Genomic DNA, 15,975 nt, shown 5'->3' on the forward strand with positions numbered 1-15,975 from the left:
GTCCATTGGTGAAAGTGGGTTGTTAAAGTGTCCTACTATGAATGTGTTACTGTCGATTTCCCCTTTTATGGCTGTTAGTATTTGCCTTATGTATTGAGATGCTCCTATGTTGGGTGCATAAATATTTACAATTGTTATATCTTCTTCTTGGATTGATCCCTTGATCATTATGTAGTGTCCTTCTTTGTCTCTTCTAATAGTCTTTATTTTAAAGTCTATTTTGTCTGAAATGAGAATTGCTACTCCAGCTTTCTTTTGGTTTCCATTTGCATGAAATATCTTTTTCCATCCCCTCACTTTCAGTCTGTATATGTCTCTAGGTCTGAAGTGGGTCTCTTGTAGACAGCAAATATATGGGTCTTGTTTTTGAATGCATTCAGCCAATCTGTGTCTTTTGGTGGGAGCATTTAGTCTATTTACATGTAAGGTAATGATCGATATGTATATTCCTATTCCCATTTTCTTAACTGTTTTGGGTTCGTTATTGTAGGTCTTTTCCTTCTCTTGTGTTTCTTGCCTAGAGAAGTTCATTTAGCAGTTGTTGTAAAGCTGGTTTGGTGGTGCTGACCTCTCTCAGCTTTTGCTTGTCTGTAAAGGTTTTAATTTCTCCATCAAATCTGAATGAGATCCTTGCTGGGTAGAGTAATCTTGGTTGTGGGTTTTTCTCCTTCATCACTTTAAATATGTCCTGCCAGTGCCTTCTGGCTTGCAGAGTTTCTGCTGAAAGATCAGCTGTTAACCTTATGGGGATTCCCTTGTGTGTTATTTGTTGTTTTTCCCTTGCTGCTTTTAATATGTTTTGTTTGTATTTAATTTTTGCCAGTTTGATTACTATGTGTCTCGGCGTGTTTCTCCTTGGATTTATCCTGTATGGGACTCTCTGTGCTTCCTGGACTTGATTAACTATTTCCTTTCCTATACTGGGGATGTTTTCAACTATAAACTCTTCAAATATTTTCTCAGTCCCTTTATTTTTCTCTTCTTCTTCTGGAACCCCTATAATTCGAATGTTGGTGCGTTTAATGTTGTCCCAGAGGTCTCTGAGACTGTCCTCAGTTCTTTTCATTCTTTTTTCTTTATTCTGCTCTGCAGTAGTTATTTCCACTATTTTATCCTCCAGGTCACTTATCCGTTCTTCTGCCTCAGTTATTCTGCTATTGATCCCATCTAGAATATTTTTCATTTCATTTATTGTATTGTTCATCATTGTTTGTTTCATCTTTAGTTCTTCTAGCTCCTTGTTAAATGTTTCTTGCATTTTGTCTATTCTATTTCCAAGATTTTGGATCATCTTTACGACCATTATTCTGAATTCTTTTTCAGGTAGACTGCCTATTTCCTCTTCATTTGTTAGGTCTGGTGGGTTTTTATCTTGTTCCTTCATCTGTTGTGTGTTTTTCTGTCTTCTCATTTTGCTTAACTTACTGTGTTTGGGGTCTCCTTTTCACAGGCTGCAGGTTCTTAGTTCCTTTTTTTTTCGTGTCTGCCCCCAGTGGCTGAGATTGGTTCAGTGCGTTGTGTAGTCTTCCTGGTGGAGGGGACTAAATGCCTGTGTTCTGGTGGATGCGGCTGGATCTTGACTTTCTATTGGGCAGGTCCACGTCTGGTGGTGTGTTTTGGGGTGTCTGTGGACTTATTATGATTTTAGGCAGCCTCTCTGCTAATGCGTGGGGTTGTGTTCTTATCTTGCTAGTTGTTTGGCATAGGGTGTCCGGCACTGTAGCTTGCTGGTCGTTGAGTGAAGCTGGGTGCTGGTGTTGAGATGAAGATCTCTGGGAGATTTTCGGCGTTCGATATTATGTGGAGCTGGGAGGTCTCTTGTGGACCAGTGTCCTGAAGTTGGCTCTCCCTCCTCAGAGGCACAGCACTGACTCCTGGCTGCAGCACCAAGAGCCTTTCATCCACACAGCTCAGAATAAAAGGGAGAAAAAGTAGAAAGAAAAAATTAGTAGAAGTAGAAAGAACGAAAGAAAGAAAGAAAGAAAGGAGGGAGGGAGGGAGAAAGGAAGGAAGGAGGGAAGGAAGGAAAAAAGAGAGAAAGAAGATAAAGTAAAATAAAATAAAGTAAGATAAAGTATAATAAAGTTATTAAAATAAAGAAATAATTATTAACAGAAAAAAAGAACCAAAAACCAAAAAAAAAACCCCAGACAAATAGAACCCTAGGATAAATGGTGAGCAAAGTTATACAGGCAAAATCTCACACAGAAGCATACACATACACACTCACAAAAAGAGGAAAAGGGGAAAAAATCATAAATCTTGCTCTCAAAGTCCACCTCCTTAAATTGGGGTGATTAGTTGTCTATTCATGTATTCCACAGATGCAGGGTACATCAAGTTGATTGTGGAGCTTTAATCCGCTGCGTCTGAGGCTGCTAGGAGAGAGATCCCTTTTTCTTCTTTGTTCTCAGAGCTCCCGGGGCTCAGCTTTGGATTTGGCCCCGCCTCTGGGTGTAGGTCGCCAGAGGGCATCTGTTCTTCCCTCAGACAGGATGGGGTTAAAGGAGCCGCTGATTCGGGAGCTCTGGCTCACTCAGGCCGGGCGGAGGGAGGGGCATGGAGTGCGGGGCGAGCCTGCAGCGGCAGAGGCCGGCGTGACGTTGCACCACCCTGAGGTGTGCTGTGTGTTCTCCCGGGGGAGTTGTCCCTGGATCCTGGGACCCTGGCAGTGGCGGGCTGCACAGGCTCCGCGGAAGCGGGGTGTGGAGAGTGACCTGTGCTCGCACACAGGCTTCTTGGTGGCGGCAGCAGCAGCCTTAGCGTCTCATGCCCATCTCTGGGGTCCGCGCTGTTAAGCACAGCTCACGCCCATCTCTGGAGCTCCTTTAAGCAGCGCTCTTAATCTGCTCTCCTCGCGCACCAGGAAACAAAGAGGGAAGAAAAAGTCTCTTGCCTCTTCGGCAGGTCCAGACTTTTCCCCGGACTCCCTCCCAGGTAGCCGTGGCGCACTAACCCCCTGCAGGCTGTGTTCACGCCGCCAACCCGAATCCTCTCCCGGTGAAGCCTGAGCCTCAGCTCCCAGTTCCACCCGCCCCGGTGGGTGAGTAGATAAGCCTCTCGGGCTGGTGAGTGCCAGTCGGCCCTGTTCCTCTGTGCGGGAATCTCTCCGCTTTGCCCTCCGTGCCCCTGTTGCTGTGCTCTCCTCCGCGGCCCCAAAGCTTCCCCTCTCTGCCACCCGCTGTCTCCGCCCGCGAAGGGCCTTCTAGTGTGTGGAAACCTTTCCTCGTTCACAGCTCCCTCCCACTGGTGCAGGTCCCATCCCTATTCTTTTGTTTCTGTTTATCCTTTTTTCTTTTGCCCTACCCAGGTACGTGGGGGGGGTTTCTTGCCTTTTGGGAGGTCTGAGGTCTTCTGCCAGCGTTCAGTAGGTGTTCTGTAGGAGTTGTTCCACGTGTAGATGTATTTCTGGTGTATCTGTGGGGAGGAAGGCGATCTCCGCGTCTTACTCTTCCGCCATCTTCCCGGAAGCCCCTCTAGACCATTAACTTTTAATATAAGTATTGAAATGGTTAGATTTAAGTCTACTATTTTATTATTTTTTTCCTCTATCCTCTCTGTTTTCTAACTCAGCCACCTCTCCCCCACCTCCTTTCCTGCCTTCTTTTAGTTTACTTGAACATTATTTTAGTATTCAGTTTACATTTGTCTATTAAATTTTTGACTATATATCTTTGTATTATTTTTCAATGGTTGTTTTAGTGATTACAGTATACATACCTAACCTTTCATCATCTGCTGCGATTAATTTTGTACCACTTCATATCAAATGTAGAAAACTTGCATCCATAAAACTCTATTATGGTCCTTTATGTTATACATATCATATGTATAACTTGTACTTACATAGAAAATCCCAACACAGAGTGTTATAATTTTTACTTTCAGCAGAACTTACCAGAAAAAAATAATCTTTATCCAGATATTTATCATTTCTGTTCTTCCTTTATTTCTGGAGATTTACATTTTCCTGTGGTGGTATTTCTTTTCAATTTGAAGAATCTACTTTACCACAGCTTGTAGAACATGTCTGCTGCTGATGAATTTTATTAGTTTTCGTTCGTCTGGGAATATCTTCATTTTTTCTTTATTTTTGGAGGAAAATGGTACATTTCTGTTGGATATAGAATTCTGAGTTGACAGTTCTTTCAATAGTTTAAACATGTTGCTCCACTGTCTTCTATTACTTCTGGTGAGATATCCATTATTATTCAAATCACTGTTCCACTGTATGTCAGAGTTTTTTCTCTAGCCACTTTCACGATTTTTCTTTATGTTTGGTGTTCAGAAGTTAGGTTATGATTTTCTTTTTGAAGTTGTCTTGTTTGGATAGTCAAGAACTGTGAAGGGCCTGAGATTTTACCCTACTTGTAAGCTAACAAGTTAGTAGTTTTGTGGATGCTGGTAGAAGACATGGTACTGCTGGGTAAGAGACAGAAGATTTTATTACATGTGGCACTGCAGATAGCATGAACTTCATGTTCATGATGATGTTCCTTGCCTCCCAGGTCCTATGGTATGATACAGAGCAGCCAAGGAGGATGCTGTGCATGCAGTGGGTTTGAATCATAGCTGAGGAAACTCCAGTCTTTCAAAGGACACTGAAAAGAAACCAGCCAACCTTTTGCCTGACAAGTGACATTATCATTATTATAATGGTCATGAAACAAGTTTTCCCTCTGTCTCAGAGGGAGACACTATCTCTGTCTTCCAAGATTATTTGCTATACAAGCATGCTTGAAAAAGATAGTCTGAAACAAAAGTTGATACAAAATGTGCAGAACTGCCATAGAGAGTTGTCTTCCAACAGGAGCATACTGAAATTCTTGGATCTGTTAGTATATGTTTTAAATCAAACTTTTCCAACAGGAGCATGCTGAAGTTCTTGGATCTGTTAATATATGTTTTAAATCAAACTTCACCATGTTTTTGGCTATAACTTCTTCCAATATTCAGTCCTAATCTTTTCCTCCTCTCCTTTTAGGACTCCAGTGTCATGTATGTTAGACCTTTTGATAATGTCCCACAGGTCTCTGATGTTCTGTTAATTTTTTTTTCTTCTAGACGATACCTTAGAAATGGAAGTTTGACCAGCTTTACCCATTTCACCACCAACCTACCAGCAACCACCAATCTACTTCCTGTTTCTGTGAGTTTGATTTTTTTAGATTCAACATATAAGTAAGATCATACAGTGTTTGTCTTTCTCTATCTGACTTACTTAACTTAGCAAAATGTCCTCAAGATTCATCCATGTTGTTATAAATGATAGAATTTCCTTCCTTTTTATGACTGAATAATATTCCGTTGTGTGTATGTGTGTGTGTGTATATATATGTACATATATATATACATATATATCTCACAGTTTCTTTATCCATTCATCTGTTGACAGACACTTAGATTGTTTCCATGTCTTGGCTATTGTAAATAATGCTGCAGTGAACATGGGAGTGCAGATTTCTCTTTGAGCCAGTGATTTCATTTCCTTTAGATATGTACTCATAAGTGGGATTGTTGGATCATGTGGTAGTTCTATTTTTAATTTTTTGAGGAACCTCCATACTGTTTTCCATAGTGTCTTCACCAATTTACATTACCATCAACAATGTACCAGGATTCCCTTTTCTCCATGTCCTCACCAGCACTTCTTATTTCTTGTCTCTTTGATAACAGCTGTTTTAGCGCTTCTTATTTCTTGTCTCTTTGATAACAGCTGTGAAGTGGTATCTCACTGTGGGTTTTTAAAAAAAATTTTTTATTGAAGTATAGTTGATGTACAATATTATATGTTACAGGTATACAATAGTGATTCACAATTTTTTTTTTAAGATGTTGGGGCTAGGAGTTTATTAATTTATATTTATTTTTGCTGTGTTGGATCTTCGTTTCTGTGCAAGGGCTTTCTCTAGTTGTGGCAAGCAGGGGCCCCTTTTCATCGCGGTGCGCGGGCCTCTCACTATCACGGCCTCTCTTGTTGCGGAGCACATGCTCCAGACACGCAGGCTCAGTAGTTGTGGCTCACGGGCCTAGTTGCTCTGCAGCATGTGGGATCCTCCCAGACCAGGGCTTGAACCCGTGTTCCCTGCATTAGCAGGCAGATTCTCAACCACTGCGCCACCAGGGAAGCCCAGTGAGTCACAATTTTTAAAGGTTATACTGCATGTATAGTTATTATAAAATATTGGCTATATTACCCATATTGTACAATATATCCTTGTAGCTTACTTTATGCCTAATTGTTTGTATCTCGTAATCCTCTATCCCTATATTGTCCCTCCCCGCTTCCCTATCCCCACTGGTAACCACTCGTTTGTTCTATATATTTGTGAGTCTGCTTCTTTTTGTTATATTCACTATTTTTCATTTTTAAATTATTAGTTATTATTATTTTTTTAAATACATTTATTTATTTATTCATTTATTTTTGGCTTCATTGGGTCTTCATTGCTGCATGCGGGCTTTCTCTAGTTGTGGTGAGCGACAGCTACTCTTCATTGCAGTACACGGGCTTCTTATTGCAGTGGCTTCTCTTGTGGACCGTGGGCTCTAGGTGCATGGGCTTCAGTAGTTGTGGCACGCAGGCTCAGTAGTTGTGGCTCGTGGACTCTAGAGCACAGGCTCAGTAGTTGTGGCGCACAAGCTTAGTTGCTCCCCTGCATGTGGGATCTTCCTAGACTGGGGCTCGAACCTGTGTCCCCTGCATTGACAGGTGGATTCTTAACCACTGCACCACCAGGGAAGACCTATTTTTAATTAAAAAAAAATTTTATTTATTTCTTTTTAAAAATTTGGCTGCACTGCATGGCTTGCAGGATCTTACTTCCCTGACCAGGGATTGAACCTAGCCTCTGGCAGTGTAAGCGCTGCGTCCTAACCACTGGGCTTCCAGGGAATTTCCCTTGTTGTCTTTTTTAGATTCCACATGTAAGTGATATCATACAGTATTTGTCTTCCTCTGTCTGACTTATTTCACTTAGCATAATGCTTTCCAAGTCCACATTGCTGCAGGTGGCAAATTTTTTTCTTTTTTATAGCTAAGTAGTATTCCATTGTATATATATCACTTTTTCTTTATCCATTCACCTGTTGATGGACATTTAGGTTGCTTCCATATCTTGGCAATTGTAAATAGTGCTGCTATGAACACTGGGGTGCATGTACCTTTTCCAATCGGTGTTTTTGGTTTTTTTGGATGTATACCCAGGAGTGGAATTGCTGGGTCATATGGTGTTTCTATTTTTAGCTTTTTGAGAAACATCCATACTGTTTTCCACAGTGGCTGTACCAATTTACACTTCCACCAACAGTGTAGGAGAGTTCCCTTTTCTCCACATCCTTGCCAACACTTGTTATTTGTATTCTTTTGATGACAGGTGTAAGGTGATAGCTCATTGTGGTTTTAATTTGCATTTCCCTGATGATTAGTGATGTTGAGCATCTTTTCATGCTCCTGTTGTCCATCTGTCATTGTGGTTTTCATTTGCATTTCCCTGATGATTATTTATGTTGAGCACCTTTTCATATACTTGTTGGCCATTTGTATATCTTCTTTGGAAAAATATCCACTCAGGTCCTTTAACCATTTTTAAATTGGACTTTTTTTTTTTTGGCTAGTGAGTAATATCAGTTCCTTATATCTTTTGCATATTAACCTATTATCAGGTACATGGTTTGAAAATATTTTCTCCTATTCCATAGGTTGATTTTTATTTTGTTGATAATTTCTTCTGCTATGCAGAAGATTTTTAGTTTGTTGTTGTCCCACTCATTTATTTTTGCTTTTGTTGCTTATGTCATTTGGTATCATTTCCAAAAAATCATTGTTAAGACCAATATCAGGTTGCTTTTCTCCCTAGTTTTCTTGTTTTAGTTTCAGTTGTTTTCCCTTTTGATTTCTTCTTTGATCCATCTGTTGTTCCGGAGTATGTTGTTTGATTTCCATGTAATTGTGAATTTTCCAATTTTCCTCTTGTTATTGGTTTCTAATTTCATACTATCATTGTTGGAAAAGATACTTGATATAATTTCTGTCTTCTTGAATTTGTTGAGACTTGTTTTGTGACCTAAAATGTGATCTATCCTAGAAAATGTTCTGAGTCCTATTGAGAAGAACATGTATTCTGATGGTGTTGGCTGGAATGTTTTGTATACATATGTTGGGTCTATTTCAACTATAGTGTTCAAATCTGCTGTTTCTTTACTGATGCTCTGTCTAGATGATCTATCCATTGTTGAGGGTGGGGTGTTAAAGTCCCCAACTGTTATTGTATTGCAGCTTATTTCTCCTTTTAGTTAAGTTAGTATTTGTTTCATCTTTTTAGGTGCTCTGATGTTGAGTGCGTATTTATTTACAATTGTTATATATTGATGAATTGACTTTTTATCATTATATGATGACCTTCTCATGTGACCATTTTGAACTTAAAGTCTATTCACTCTGGTATAAGTGCAACTATGCTTGCTTTCTTTTGATTATCACTTGCTTAAAATACTTTTTCTATCCCTTTACTCCCAGCCTATATATGTCCATAAAGCTAAAGTGAATCTCTTATTGGCAGCATATGATTGGATCTTGTTTTTATTTTATTTTCTATCTATTAAGCCATTTTACAGTATGTCTTCTGACTGGAGAATTTAGTCCATTTACATTTACATTAAATTATTGATAGGAAAGAACTTACCATTCCCATTAAAAAAATTGTTTTTTGACTCTTGTGCAGATCTGTTAATTTTTAAAAAATACTCTTTTCTCTTTTCTTCAGGTTGGATAATTTCTGTTGATTATCTTCAAATTCACTGTTATTTTTCCTGTGTCATCTCCAATCTTCTATCTGGACCCATCTAGTGAATTTTTTATTTCACATGTTGACCTTATTTTTTTTAATTGATAGTATGTATTCCTCTAAGAACCCTTATCCTTTAGTCATTTCAGCTGTGTTATTCTTTAATTCACAGAGCATAGCTTAAATAGCTGCTTTAAAGTATTTGCCTTGTAATTCCAAGACTTGGATCATCTTGAGAATGGCATCTGCACATTGTGTCTTCACATTAGAATTGGTGAAATTTTCCTGGTTCTCAGCAAGTTGTGTAATTTTGGATTTTCATCCTGGGCAAGCGGATTGTTATGTTTTGTAGACACTGGGTCTGGTTATAATCCTCTGGGAAATGTTGGAGAACTTGAGTAGATTAAGACTATGTGTTCTGTTTTGTCTTCTTTGCCTCTGGTTTATATCTCAATTCAGTTTTCAAAGCACATTATAAGCTAGTTTGAGTCTGTTACACACACAAGTATCTCAGAGGTTAGTATGAGACATGGGCAGTGGTTCAAATCTCCCTTTACTTCTCTATGCCTTTATTATGTTGGTCTGGCCTGTCCCATGCATGCATAGATGATAGATAAGCCTGAGACTTGTGTAAGGTCATAAATCCCCCTGTCTAGCCGTCAGTGTGCTGAAATTTCCTTATACCCTCCAGCCTGTAGAATCTTCTCTTCCTTATTTCTCTGACCAGAAAAAAGGGAGTTCTCCTGAAAGTTTTGTGGCTGCTGCCACTGGTAAGTGACTCTATGACTGGGCCTTACCCTTGGGGGCAAGTCTGTGAGGAAAAAAAAGGAAACATCTCTCACTTTGTTTTCTATATTTTGGCTCCTCTCTGCAATCTACCTGCTTTGGTTTACTTTTCAGAAGCCTCAGGAGTTGACTCTAGAGCCCTCAGGTATTTGACAACAATTTTTTTTGCTGTAATGAACTAGAGAAATGAGCTGTGGAGTGTTTCTATCCAGTGCTGATTCCAGAACCACTGCTGCCCCTTAATTTTTTTAATGAGGATAATATTATTTTAAGGCATGTTCCAAGAAGGAAATTTTGGGTTCAGCCATAGAAAAAGTTGTGAATATATGTTCTTTGCATTTCTTTTCTGATTTCTTTTCTTAACCTTACACTGGGCCTTCTTTCCTAAGACACAAAATACTCTCAAGTTTACTCCTGGCTTTCTGGTGCCTGCTGTTTAAAACCTTATCCAGGCCAGTTCTCATCTCTTTCTTAGTGTTTTTCCAACCATGTTAAGACTACCATTTTCTCAGTAACTTACTTGAACTTAGTTATCAGGTGAAACACACTTGATAAACTAATTCTCTTTAAGGTGCTATTGTCTGGTAAAGGTTATCTCTCCAGTCAGTATTCCACAACCCCCTTATAAGTGTCTTTTTGGAAGGAGACTTTATGTTAAATCTAAAGTCTCATCTCTAATAGTAGAATTTTAAGCTTTGATATCAGTTTCATATAGAGATATTTTATAAGGAAGAGAAACAGGAATTCTCAAATCAGCAGGAAAAATTTTACCTAAATATAAGAGTAATCATGGTTAATTACTTATATGTATAATTTTATTATTCATTTTATAAGAAAGACCTGTGTGATAATTTAAAAAATCTTATTAGCAATAAAAATAAATGTATTTTTTAGTAATAGTTTAGACATTTTACTCTAATTTTTGTATTCAGCAATAAAAAAATAGAAAAATCTCTCAGGAACAGCCAGGATTATTTTTTGTTATTACTTTCATTGTGACCTTTAAGATATCATTAAATACTTTTACTAAATGAAAGGAAAATGGTAAATATAATGAACTGTGAATAATAAAGGCTTAAATATAAGTAAAATCTTCTAAAATTTACACGGGTATATTTTTCTACAGTTACCTCCCAGATCACCCACATCTACCTGAGTGAAATTTAGAGACTATAAATCTAAATTTATAGGTCTTTTTCTTCATATTACCTAGAAACAATGTATAAAAACATTGGCCAGTAGCAAGGAGAAATAGCTATTGGCATCCCTTTTCTGGTATTTTTTTAAAGAAACTATCATTGAGATTTCATTTTTACTCTTAGTCTTGGGCTATATTTTGAAGACTCTCTAGGGACACACAGCTACTTAAAACTGCAGAGCATTATTAAGTGCTTAGTGTATGCAGACAGCTATGTGATATGCTATGTGCTGTGCTAAGGGAAATTCAACAAAGAATCTGTTTTAGGCAAAAACAATATGACCCATGCGTGTGTGTGTGTGTGTGTGTGTGTGTGTGTGTGACTTCATCTGGGCTGAAGTAATCTGTTTCAAGCTTGGCCTGGCAGGAATCCATGTTGTGAAAAAGTCAAATAATATTGGGGGAAAATTCAGCAAACACTTGAAGATCAATTAAGCTTTAGAGGTTAGGGTAGGTGAAGCATTTTCCCCTTGTGCTTTACACTTTTCTCTTTTCTCTTTCAAGATACTGGGCTAGATTCTACAACGTGATGAATAAAAATTAGTTAACTCCATTTGAGGAACTAGTCATTCAATTAATTAAGTCGAATGGGTACTTTTAAATACCTTCTATGTGTCCAGCATTGTGCCAAATGTTGTGCAAGATAAAAGATTATTCTTGGCATTATCTTGCCTTTGAAAGTATATTGGGGGAGATGACAATGAAGCAGTATGAAAAGATAATGAGAAGGCTTACAGCAAATACCTTAAATGAATTGAACAAAAAGCCATCAAGAGCATTGATTCCTTGCTTTCTCAGATTGTACCAATCATGAGGATAAATAAGCAAGGATGTGGATGACCATTGGATTGGCTTTTGAATATAGACCTCTGCTTGATTTTGTTCCTGTTCTTGAGATTCTTTTCTTTCTTTTGGGTGCCAGGGCACTTCTGGGGAACTGGTATCATTGTCATGGCTTATGCTGGTGCTCAGGCTCTGGCTACCCAAGTCCTGGGACTCTGGGAAGTGCTAGAAAAGGCTGGGCTTCCTACCCTCTTTTCAGTAATAGGAGAGGAACAGAGCGGTCTGTAAGCAGGAGGTGGGTGCATTTAGAACAGTTGAAATGCACACAGGAAGGAGGTAAAGATTTTCAGCTTGTACAGGACTGTATAATTGACTCTGTTTTTCTTGAGATTGAGAGAAGAAAAATTTTCCAATCTAATGAGAGCTCTTATGGCCAACCCTAGATGGTCGTGTATTTTTGGTGACTCCAGCTGTTTGGTATTTCAGTTTCACAGTAAGTGCTGTCAAATAACTTAGAATACATTCTTCAGGGATGCTGTACTACACATTTGATCGCAAGGAACACAACCCACTCAAGCTAGCTTAGTGAAAGGATTTTTATTTAATATAAGAAACATGAAAACAAGCGGGGGCTTGTGAGAATGGAGTTGGAAACTGGAAAGCTGTTAGGAACAGAGACAGCTACTTTCTCTGTTTCTCTCTGGGTTTCTGGCTTTTGCTTCTCTTATTTCTTATAAATTCTCTTATTTATCTGTGCAATTTAGCTTTCTATGACTTAAAAATTAGTGCACACTTGGTCAGAAATGGTCACTCTGGTCCCACCTCTGCATGACGTTTCAGGGTAAGCTCCCGCTATCTGACTCTAGCTCTGTAGGTCTTAGATCAAAGTCTCAGGGAAGAAGTTGCCCTCGAGACTAGTGCCCATGTGTTGCTCAGTCACCTGCGGCCATAGGAGCAGGGTGTTATGATAAAAATATAGCCACTTAGGCCTGCCCCTAAAGTAGATGCTGTGCTGTAACATGTAAGATGACATGGATTGGGGAGGAGTCCCAAAGCTGCCTACAGAAGTGCATCTGAATGACATTTACCCATGTAGCACTCCTTCTTGCCAAAATCAAATCACTTTCCTAGCTTTTGCTGAAACAGAATGACTCACTGCTTTCCTGGAGTCAAGGGTGTGCAAGCTCGAGGACCTCAGAGAACTAACCACCAAATTACAGAGTTACCATTTGTGTTTCCTTAAAGAAGTCTACAGAAATGGATCCTCATGTAAAAGAAGTCCTGGTGGGCTGCCTGAATATCTCAGGGTTCTGCTGTGCTTTTGCTAATTAGGACACCTGGCCACACACAGTACAGATGAATAAGCTTTGCGTATCTGTTGCTAAAAAAGAGAAGAGAATAACAATAATATGGATAAGTTGACATGGGAAAGGGTTATCAGTGGGGAAGTTTCCTTTCTCTGATTTTTTTTACTATAAAACGATTTAAAGAAACTCAACTGTTTGGATTAAAATCTATCTTGGAAACTAGTGAATACATTTGACTTAATTCATTCAGTGAACATTTCCTGTTTGCATACTATACACTAGGTACATGTTACATCACGTGGCAATTGGGATGATGTTTCTTGATTTGTAGTTGGCCTCTTTGTAGGCAGAATTGGCTACATATTTGTGGGGCCCAGTGCAAAATGAAATTGCAGGAGCCCTTGTTCAAAAATTAAGAATTTCAAGATGGTGACAGCAGAGCATTAGATCAAGTACAGAACCCTTGAAGTCTGGTACCCTGGGTGACTGAACAACTTGCGTATCCGTGAAGCCTGCCCTGGCTGTGCGAGTATGGGCAGTTCACTTTTCACTTTCTCCCTCATAATTTCATGAGGGAAATGGAGGGTACTGTATTTTCTTCTCATAGAGTAGATACATGAGATAGATCAGATGGGTCTGGTCCTTCCTCAGACTGTTATTTTGCCAAAAGAAAAAGCTCACAGTGTGCAATTTTTTAAAAAAATAAAACTCATTACTTCTAATTATGGTATCTCATACTTTAGTTACAATGTTGGATAATATGTAGTCACTAGTTAATTATAAAAAGGTATTCCCTATAATGGTTTTCATGTTAAACCTCCCCTTTTCTTGCATATTCATTTTATTGTTTAAAACTTTCAGGTGATAAATTTATAAACTTCTTTGAAATAGATTTTATGTACAGTTAATTTTGGTTTAGTTTGTATCTTGGATTATAATAGCCTACAAAGTAGCAACTCAATGCAGTTTAGTTGAGGAAGACAATTGACTGGTTGTGTTTCAAGGGGATACAGTGATTTATAATGCCAGACTTTATGAATTGCAAGTCTTAATTATGCAAAACCAGAGGGAAATGGTTTATCTTGAGAGGAAAGTGGCAGTTTCCTACAAGCTGTATAATGTACCTTAAAATAATTTAAGTAATAAGTTTCATCTCAGGATTTTCATTAACTCAAACAGCATGTATTATAAAATATATCAGGCTGATGTATTATAAAAATGTTGAATTTTTTTAAGAAAAAAGAGCTTATATAAAATATTTAGATGGAAAAATTTCTAAAGAGAAAATAAAGGTTCCTGATTTATTCATAAAAAAATTATGATAAAATTATCCTTTGTAGCATCAATATAGCCTGAAATTCAGTATGATTATGCTGGGAAGAAGGTCATTCCCTTTTTTAAGACTGAGCTCCTGAACTGATCAGTCTCCTTTACGTGTTCTTCTTCCCACTGTGGTGCTCCCTGTGCTCTGGCTGGTCTCTCTGTAGGGCTGTCTCACACTCCCCCTGGGCAGATGCCTCTGTGTCAGGGACAGGGAAGGCACAATATCAGATGCTCGCAGGAACTGCGACTCTTGGTATTCAGACCTGCCAGCCACAGGCTTGTTCCTTGCTTGGTTCCTGAACCAGAAGAAGCCTGACTGGCAATACATTGAGGGTCTTCTTCCTACCAGGGAGAATGATCTGTAATTATTCTGTCACATTGTCTGATATGTGACAGTGATTCAGTGTCTGGCAAAGCAGAGATCAGCATCTTCACCTCTGTTTACCTTGCCATCCCACTGTAAGTGTGGCCAGTCTGTTGTACAGATCTTCTGTCGATGGGCTCTTGGCTTTTGGTTCTCATTCTAGTTTTTTCCTGCGACTGAATTCTGGATCATGGAATTGGCTGGGACTGAACCTTATTTCTAAGCTCCTGCCAGGTTTTTCTCTCTGGGCCTGGATCCCGCTTCCAGCATCCTTTAAAGAGACTTAAATAGACCTTCATAATCTTACTCTGCCTCCAACTAGGCTGGACAACTCTTTCATTGATTAGACATTGTTCTGTGTGCCCTCCCCTGCTCCTTGAAATGAGATTTGGGGAATGTGGCAACATGCCTAGACTACTTTTAAGTTTACTGTGCTCCAATGGGACTAGTGATCTCTTCCCAGAGTGGCCTTGCCTTACTGTTAGGTTTTTCTCAGCTCACGGTCTTGAAGATCCCGAGTGTCACCAAGGCCTGGCCAACTATAATTAGAACCAGGAAATTGGTTGAGATCAATCATTAATTGCAGTGGCTTAGCAAGGTGTTTTGGATGTGGTCTGAGTTGAGTGGTTATAATTGAGTTGATCTCCTCTATTAAACAATGTGAAATATATTTTATCTATTGGCAAGAAAATTCTTTTGAGATAATAAAGAGTGGAAAGTTCCATTCGGTGAGGAATTTTCTATCTAACTCTACCCCACTGTGGAGTAAAACTCAGTGTGACTGCTTTTCTTTTAGCCACAGAGGCTGATCCATTATCCTTTCCACTGTTGTAGCTCCAAGAGACAAAGAAGTTCTAGAGCCAGTGCAGGGCTTCTGTTCTTTCTTCAGTGGCTCTTGAGTTAGAATTTGCTCCAGAACCTGCTCTAGAACAATTAGGGGCAATTGAATTTTCAGCTCCCATTTGGCAATCGCCTGACTACTAAGGACCTACTCTCCTTTAGCTTCTTCTCTACCCACCTGAGCCTCCTCAGAACCAGAGTTCTTCCCTGGACAAAGCTGACTGGTGATTAACATGACAAAGAAGAGTGCTTTCAGCACCTGCTACCTCCATCTAGGTGCTGGCTTTTTTGTTTCCTGTACCTCAAATCCCTTCTTCCATATCAAAGCCCACTCTCAGATTTCACTTGAGAAAGAGCAGAGTACTTTCAGTACAAAGTGTAAGTCAATAATAGCTATTATCCTATTTTTATGATATATACATATAAGTATACTTATATTATCTCATATATCTCATATTATCTCTCTCTCTCTTTATATATACTATACTTACAAACACAAAAGATATGAAGTTTATAAAAATAGGCACATCAGCAAAACAATCAGTAGAATTAGGTTAATAAACCAAGATCTAAATAATGAAGATGGGG

The 15,975-nt window shown here is 38.9% G+C and overlaps 1 long non-coding RNA gene across 3 annotated transcripts in view; it reads left to right on the forward strand.

Annotated features, from left to right (window-relative positions):
• The window catches only part of LOC307195528, a 719,283-nt gene that overhangs the window by 13,920 nt on the left and 689,388 nt on the right, over window positions 1-15,975 (forward strand). For all 3 annotated transcript variants that reach the window (XR_013830858.1, XR_013830859.1, XR_013830860.1), the window contains exon 2: window positions 5,065-5,149. This is a non-coding gene — a long non-coding RNA (uncharacterized lncRNA). The remainder of the gene's footprint in view (window positions 1-5,064; window positions 5,150-15,975) is intronic.

The sequence above is a fragment of the Stenella coeruleoalba genome, assembly GCF_951394435.1.
Source record: "Stenella coeruleoalba genome assembly, chromosome: 12".
In the NCBI taxonomy this organism is placed as follows: domain Eukaryota; kingdom Metazoa; phylum Chordata; class Mammalia; order Artiodactyla; family Delphinidae; genus Stenella; species Stenella coeruleoalba.